Consider the following 9,195-nt stretch of genomic DNA (forward strand, 5'->3'; position numbering starts at 1 on the left):
AAAACTAGCGCGCAAAGTATCATTAGACACGGTCCCTTATTCAGAACTGTGTACGATATGTGAACATCATAAACGATTCAGATAGCTTAACCCGTGTGTGATGAGTTTGAACGTCAAAAATTTTGGTTCGAATTTCCCTGGTTACAGTGGTCATCCATGTCATTGCATAATTTGGGTACACAAAGGAGACTACAACACACCCACACTTCTTAATCGAGCAAGTTCAGCAATTAAATAGAGCTAGTTGACCTAAACATTACTCTAACAAATTAAAGACTGATGCTCTTAATTAAACAAAACAAAGAGTACTACTACGGCTGGCGCTTGTCAATCTCCGCCGCCGCCTTCATGTCCATCTCGCGCCCGACGGTCTCCTGGGGAAGGGGCTCCATGGCATCCATCACACCATACTCAGCAAACATCTCGCCATCTGCGTCCGCCATATCTTTGGAAAAGGCCGCCATGAGCTGGGTGTGGGCGGCCGCGATCTGAGCTTGGATGGGCTCCGTCATCGCAAGGCATGCAGGGGAGGAACGGACGGCTACTCGAACGCTCTCGGCGATTGCCAACGCTTCAGCCGTGGGTTGCCGACCGTTGTCGGAGAAGCTTCATTTGATTTGTGCGGTGACCGCCACGAGCTGGGCGTGGGCGGCCTCCATCAGGGCTAAGGCCACCGCTGTGGAACGGACAGCTGTTGTGCCACTCTCGCCAGTTGCTATTCCCGAGGCAGATGTTGCTGCCGCCACCTGAGAAGCAACAACAGCCATTTGGGCTGCCTTGGCCGCCCGGTCGTAGATTGCGGCCGCGCTCACACACCTTGTTAGCACGCGCATGAAGACTGCGGCTGCGGCCACGCTCTCGCTGGAGTGGGCCACCAAAGTTGCCCTCACGACGCGGGTCCATGTTCCCATCTTTCACCGGCGACGATTTAACAGTGAAATGATATTTGGGGAGTGACCCAGTGTGCTTGAGACGTCGGCTGTGGTCTGTAGCCGACGCACCTTCTCGCGTAAGCCATAGGTGTACTATACACAAACGGTGCTCCAGGATATTTTGTGCTGCATATCACACGGTTGCTGATAATAAACTATGTGGGATCTACTTGATTTTTCATCTTGCTTTGAATTACATAATGGGGTCACAGCGGCAATGGATGGTGTTTGAATTGCTAGACCTTTTATCTGCAGTGAACATGCAACTATATGCGTGTCGTAAAAGAATTGGAATTATTCAGGGTTCGTTTACACATTTTACACATTAAATTGGTTTTCTAGCCATTTCAGGTGCACAATTCAAAATTAAACTACATGCACATGCTCCGGTGCACCAACATGGGTTGTAAAATCATATATGTGTCCACGAGTTTATGCTTATGTCCCATGCAAGAAATGGGGATGAAATTCGAACACCACGGCACCGTGGATCTCCGGCAAATGGCGACGTACTTGCTTTTGTAATTCTAGTAAATCCAAAATTCGTCCAGAAGTCATGAAACTTGGCATGCTATCATGGAGCGGCATCAACATGCCGTGGTAAATTTTTTTGTCCCATTTGGGGCAGGTTTTGGTATAAGCTTCTCATAAACTAGAGCTTCTCACAACAAGTGTGATGGTTTCGGTAGGGAACATTTCACCTTTCTGGACGAAACGATATCCGTTGCCTCTTCTTGATTTTAATTTTTTCCTAGTGTCAACATAGAACAATAGGAGTGTTGTGTCAATTTTGGGGATTTTTCGGGGTTTGCTTGGACATTTTTATACATTAACTGAGTTTTCTATGCATTCATGTGCATAATTCAAATTTGAACTACATGCACATGCTCTAATGCATATAAATTAGTTGAAAATTCAAATATGTGTCCATGGTTGCATGCTTAGGTCCCATTCAAGAAATTGCCAAACACCCTGCCACCGTCACTCGGCCGCAAAAATTGAGATACCTGGTTTTTAAATTCTAGTAAATCCAAAGCTCGTCTGAAATTCATGAAACTTGGCATGCTGTCATGGAGTGGCATCTACATGTCGTGGTATTTTTTTTGTCCCATTTGGGGAAGGTCTAGGATATGCTTCTCGCAAACCAGAGCTTCTCACAACAAGCCTAATGGTTTCGGTAGGGAGCGTTTCACCTTTCTGGACAAAATGATATCCATTGCCTCTTCTCGATTGCAATTTTTTCCTAGTGTCAAGGTAGAACAACAGGACTGGTGTGTCAATTTTTCGGATTTTCGGGGTTTGTTTGGAAATTTTTATGCATTAATTGAGTTTTCAATGCATTTATGTGCATAATTCAAATTTGAACTACATGCACATGCTCTAATGCATATAAATTGGTTGAAAATTCAAATCCATGTCCTTGGTTGCATGCTTAGGTCCCATACAAGAAATAGGAATGAATGTCAAACACCCTGCCACTGTCACCCGGCCGCAAACATTGACATACCTAATTTTTAAATTCTAGTAAATCCAAAACTCGTATGAAATTCATGAAACTTGGCATGCTATCATGGAGCGGCATTAACATGCCGTGGTAAATTTTTTGTCCCGTTTGGGGCAGGTTTGGGTATATGCTTCTCATAAACCAGAGCTTCTCACAACAAGCATGATGGTTTCGGTAGGGAACGCCCCACCTTTGGGGACGAAACGATATCCATTGCCTCTTATTACTTTAAATTTTTTTTCTCGTGTGAACATAGAACAACAGTAGTGTTGTGTCAATTTTTGTGATTTTTTGGGGTTCGTTTGGACATTTTTATGCATTAACTGAGTTTTCAATGCATTCATGTGCATAATTCAAATTTGAACTACATGCACATGCTCTAATGCATATAAATTGGTTGAAAATTCAAATCTGTGTTCTTGGTTGCATGCTTAGGTCCCATGCAAGAAATGGGAATGAATGTAAACACGCTGCCACCGTCACTCGGCCACAAACATTGAGATACCTGGTTTTTAAATTCTAGTAAATCCAAAAATCGTCTGGAATTCATGAAACTTGGCATGCTATCATGGAGTGGCATCAACATGTCATGGTAGATCTCTTGTCCCATTTGGGGCAGGTTTGGGTATATGCTTCTCACAAACCAGAGCTTCTCACAACAAGCATGATGGTTTCGATAGGGAATGTCCCACCTTTGGGGACGAAACGATATCCATTGCCTCTTATTGCTTTCAAAAAATTTCTTGTGTCAACATAGAACAACAAGAGTGTTGTGTCAATTGTTGTGATTTTTCGGGGTTCGTTTGGACATTTTTATGCATTAACTAAGTTTTCAATGCATTTATATGCATAATTCAAATTTGAACTACATGCACATGCTCCAGTGCATATAAATTGGTTGAAAAATCAGATCTACGTCCTTGGTTGCATGATTAGGTCCCATGCAAGACATGGGAATGAATTTCAAACAATATGGCAACATCACTCGGCTGCAAACATTGAGATACCTTGTTTTTAAATTCTAGTAAATCCAAAACTCGTCTGAAATTCATGAAACCTGGCATGCTATCATGGAGCGGCATCAACATGTCGTGGTAATTTTTTTGTCCCATTTGGGGCAAGTTTGGGTATATGCTTCACACAAACCAGAGGTTCTCACAACAAGCATGATGGTTTCGGTAGGAACGTCCCACCTTTGGGGATGAAACGATATCCATTGCCTCTTATTGCTTTCAAAAAATTTCTCGTGTCAACATAGAAGAATAGGAGTGCTGTGTCAATTTTTGTGATTTTTCGGGGTTCGTTTGTACATTATTATCCATTAACTGAGTTTTCAATGCATTCATGTGCATAATTCAAATTTGAACTACATGCACATGCTCTAATGCATATAAATTGGTTGAAAATTCAAATTTGTGTTGTTGGTTGCAGGCTTAGGGCACATGCTCCATGACATTCATTCCCATTTCTTGCATGGGACCTAAGCATGCACCCAAGGACAAAGATTTCATTTTTCAACCAATTTATATGCACTGGAGCATGTGCATGTTGTTCAAATTTGAATTATGCACATGAATGCATTGAAAACTCACTTAATGCATAAAAATGTCCAAACAAACCCTGAATAATTCCAATTCTTTTAGGACACACATATAGTTGCATGTTCACTACAGATAAAAGGTCTGGCAATTCAAACACCATCCATGGCCGCTATGACCCCATTATGTAATTCAAATCAAGACGAAAAATCATGTAGATCCCACACAGTTTATTATAACCAACCGTGTGAGCTGCAGCACAAAATATCTTGGAGCACCGTCGGAGTGTAGTACACATACGGCTTACGCGAGAAGGTGCGACGGCTACAGTCCAGAACCCGCTCTGAATAAGGGACCGTGTCTGATGACACTTTGTGCGCTAGTTTTTTCGCTGAAGCAATTCCAAATTTTCGGCTTCCACGGAAATATCTACCTTCCCGCCCCTCCCCTTACCAAAAGCCACATTTCCCCTGGTTCCGCCTTCCGTTCCAAGTTGAAACCTTCACTCCATGCTTGCAGCGCCGCCTCCTCGCCAGCGACCCTCCTTCACGTTGCTCGGCCTTGCCTATCAAGGCAGGTAATCCACACTTGACCCCCATCCTCCTCCTTCCACATCCCACATGCCCCGACCGCCGGCGCGAGCATGACACCTTCCACCCAAATCACTGACCCCTGCACCAAATAAGCGCCGCGCTAAGCCATGGTGCACGCAGTATTGCTAGGATCTCTAGGAGCATTTGGCAGCGGAGAAGCAAATCGCGGCCGCACGCGCGGATGAGGTCGCGATGGCTGCCATTCATGCCGAGCCCCAGATCTTGGAGGAGCACCTCGTCGTCGGAGCCACCGTTGACGCCTCGCGCGCTGACGCCACGACGTGGTTGGCTACTTTAAATGACAGTTCGTGGCGTTTTCTCGAGGCCACCGTTGGTGCCTTCGACGAAGACTATGAGGTGTGTTCTCAGCGTGCACGTGCTTACCTCATCTCGAGAGCCAGCAGGTTAGTGCCCGGAGCGGCTCAGGCAACTCACCACTACAATGAGGTCACCCACGATGTGGATGCCTCGCCCTCATCCATGTCCAAGGAGCCAATCATGATCGATATCGCCGACAATGAGGAGTAGCTTGCCTTATTAGCTCACTATAAGGACACATGTTCAGTTTGCTAGCTACTGCCTTTCCTTAACAAATTCTAGTGAATTGTGCTATCTACTTTTACCATGCAATCTTTTGCTATAGTGTATATGTTCTATATGTCGTGCAATGTGGTGTTTAGTTAACTGCTTGGTTCAATTCTGCAAATGTGATGTTCAATTCTTCAGGGTGCAATATTTCCATGTTGTTAAGCATGGTTGGTTTGGTTAACTATCTGATCTTCTATTACGAGTATATTATATTGTGCGATGTGGTGCTCAGTTAACGTTTGGTTCATTTGTTGTGGTGTTTAGTTAACTTCTTGGTTCAATTCTGCAATGCGATGTTCAATTTTTGTGGTTGCATTCTGTTATTGTATACCATGTGAGGAATAAATCGAATTTGGTTGCACTTAATACATGAGAAACATATACAAGTGCTATATTTCCTAGTTCTTAATCATGCTTGGTTTGGATAAATGGGTTTTCCATGTGGCTTGAATTAATCTAATCAATGTGCAATGTGCTTATTTATCATCAACATATTTTACTGATAGCATGCGAACCCTTACTTAACCTGATGACTAACTACCTTATATGTGTTGTAGGGAAACAATGGGAAGCACTGAGGTTTACAAGATGGTACTAACTATTATACATTGCCTTTTTTATTCCTTTGCCCCATTTCCAATATAGAGAATATATTTATGCACATCCTTGTTTTCAGGGTTCACTAATGATTACCTCTCAAACCACCTCTGTGGTCAGGAGGCGAGGAAAGTTTTCATACAACACCCACGGTTCAATATTGAAGTGTTCCTGAAGAGGTCGAAGGATGGACGGTCAATCATCCACAGGCACTAGCCTAAAGTTGCAAAGACCTTCAACATGAATGAAGGCTCATTATTGGCCTGCCGCTTCAGTAGTTTTCCAGATGAGATGCATCTCTCTATGTACCGTCTATCATGCTAATTTCGAAAGGTTCTAGATGTTGCATGTGAAACTTGCTGCTGGTGCAGTTGTGTAATGGGGTAGCTGAGTGCTGAATATATCATGTTGTACTCCGATGTATTTCAATTATGAAATCCCGCTTCCTTAATATGGAAATGGAATATATTATGTGCTTAATATGAATGTCAATTAGATTAGTAAATGGATTATTAATAATAGGGCAAATAGCCCGCTAATTGGCCAATCAGCTTGCTAATTGGGTTTTCCTATTGCAAACGGTTATTGAGAAAACACCGTGGGCGATGACCTCAGGCAATACACATAGTTTCTAGGAATAAACCGTGTTGGATCAATGAACAATCACACATGACATTCTCTTAAAAACTGTTTGCGTTACGCCACCTTGCGCAAACGTTTTCCTTGGAGTGACAGTGTGGGATGTATATACGAACGGAAACGTTTAGCGGGGATTGACCGTGTGGGATGTACTTACGACCGGAAACTATTCGCCTGTATAATTGTATTTTTTTAGCACTACTATACGTATAACCGTATTTGGTCGCTCGTCGGTCGCACACGACCTCATTTTGCCAAGCATGTGTGCCAGGAGGGCATATCCCCGACGGTTTCTGGGTCGTGTGGGAAGGACCCCCCTATCGCCCACACTCACTAGGTGACGGTTCTGAATGCCATCGCATAAAGGGGTTAAAACCGTTTGTATAGCACCGACGTGTACCAGTGGCACACAGATTCGTCGAAGGGTCTCTGATCGTAGTGATACGTTTGGACCATCCTGTAGTAGTGATTGCGTCGAAAGGGTGGAGTCCTACTGTCTCTGAATCACAGGTGGCTAAAGGGGGGCTGCAAATTATGATGTTGTTGGATCATCCCTCTTCGAATGAGTTGTTGTAATTGCTTCTTGCTCTGGATGGGTAGTGTTCTCTTTTGTTATGCAAACTCCTTGTAATTTCGTCATCCTCGTCTATGTCACTCTGACTATGTAATAGTTGGCTCTCTTTAGAATGTCATTCTCGTCTGGATCACAAGAGTCTGAGCGCTACAGATGGGTGTGTTTTGGTGGTGTAGCAAGACTTGTTATGAACTTTCAAGTCTTGCTGTTTATGTCAGTAGTAGTCACTAGTCGGTGTTTGCATGTTGTATATATTTTTGTTATGAACTGTTCATTGTTTCAAACTGCTGATGGGGTAAATGAGGGCATCACCATTCTCTGGTGTTGAACATATATATATATATATATATATCCTTTTGTCAAGTTATAATTTGAGTCAGTGACTTTTTGATGATGTACACTTGTTTCGGGCTTTGGGCCAATGTGAGGTATCATTGAATATGGGCCGAGTAGTAACACAATGCCAAACAGGCCAATTATGAGAACTCCGAGGCCAGGCGCTCAAAAAGAAAGAAAAAGGACTCTTAGGCCGACATGTGGGTGATACGTCTCCATCGTATCTATAATTTTTGATTGTTACATGCCAATATTATACAACTTTCATATACTTTTGGCAACTTTTTATACTATTTTTGGGACTAACATATTGATCCAGCGCCCAGTGCCAGTTCTTGTCTGTTGCATGTTTTTTGTTTCGTAGAAAATCCATATCAAACAGAGTCCAAACGGGATAAAAACTTACAGAGATTTTTTGGAATATATGTGATTTTTGGGAAGAAGAATCAACGCGAGACGATGCCCAAGGGGGCCACGAGGCAGGGAGCGCGCCATAGGGGGTGGGCGCGCCCCTGACCCTCGTGGCCACCCTGTAAGGCGGTTGGTGCCCTTCTTCCGCCACAAGAAATCCAATATCCGGATACAAATCGTGTTAAAATTTCAGCCCAATCGGAGTTACGGATCTTCGGGAATATAAGAAACGGTGAATGGCCAGAATCTGGAACGCAGAAACAGAGAGAGACAGAGAGACAGATCCAATCTCGGAGGGGCTTTTGCCCCTCCGCCGCCATGGACGCCATGGACCAAAGGGGAAACCCTTCTCCCATCTAGGGAGAAGGTCAAGGAAGAAGAAGAAGGGGGCTCTCTCCCCCCTCTCTCCCGGTGGCGCCGGAACGCCGCCGGGGCCATCATTGTGTGACGGTGATCTACACCAACACCTCCGTCATCTTCACCAACATCTTCATCACCTTCCCCCATCTATCTACAGCGGTCCACTCTCCTGCAACCCGCTGTACCCTCTACTTGAACATGGTGTTTTATGCTTCATATTATTATCCAATGATGTGTTGCCATCCTATGATGTCTGAGTACATTTTCGTTGTCCTATCGGTAATTGGTGAATTGTTATGATTGGTTTAATTTTCTTGTGGCTATGTTTCTGTGCTTTGGTGCCCATCATGTGAGCATGCGCGTGGATCACACCATAGGGTTAGTTGTATGTTGATAGGACTATGTATTGGAGGGCAAGAGTGACAGAAGCTTCAACCTAGCATAGAAATTGATGCATACGAGATTGAAGGGACCAATATATCTTAATGCTATGGTTGGGTTTTACCTTAATGAATGTTAGTAGTTGCGGATGCTTGCTAATAGTTCCAATCGTAAGTGCATAGAATTCCAAGTCAGGGATGACATGCTAGCAGTGGCCCCTCCCACATAAAACTTGCTATCGGTCTAGTAAAGTAGTCAATTGCTTAGGGACAATTTCGCAACTCCTACCACCAAGGTTGTCAGAATCGCGATTTTGAATCGGATCGGAGCTCCGATGGTAAGATCGCAAATTGTAGAATCTTCACTATCAGGATCGTAGAAACGTAGATTCTATGAACTAAAATCGTAGAATCATAGGGGTTAGTTTGGATCATAAAGCCGTAGAATCGTATAACAGAATCGCGATTCTGACAACCTTTCCTACCACCACTTTTCCACACTCGCTATACTAACTTTATTGCTTCTTTACCTAAAACAACCCCTAGTTTTTATTTACGTGCTCTTTATATTCTTGCGAACCTATCCCGTTACACCGACAAAGTACTTCTAGTTTTATACTTGTTCTAGGTAAAGCAAACGTCAAGCGTGCGTAGAGTTCTATCGGTGGTCAATAAAACTTGAGGGAATATTTGTACTACCTTTAGCTCCTCGTTGGGTTTGACACTCTTATTTATCGAAAGAG

The sequence above is a fragment of the Triticum urartu genome, chromosome 7A, assembly GCF_056163025.1.
Source record: "Triticum urartu cultivar PI428250 chromosome 7A, HENAU_Tu73, whole genome shotgun sequence".
Taxonomy (NCBI): Eukaryota; Viridiplantae; Streptophyta; class Magnoliopsida; order Poales; family Poaceae; genus Triticum; species Triticum urartu.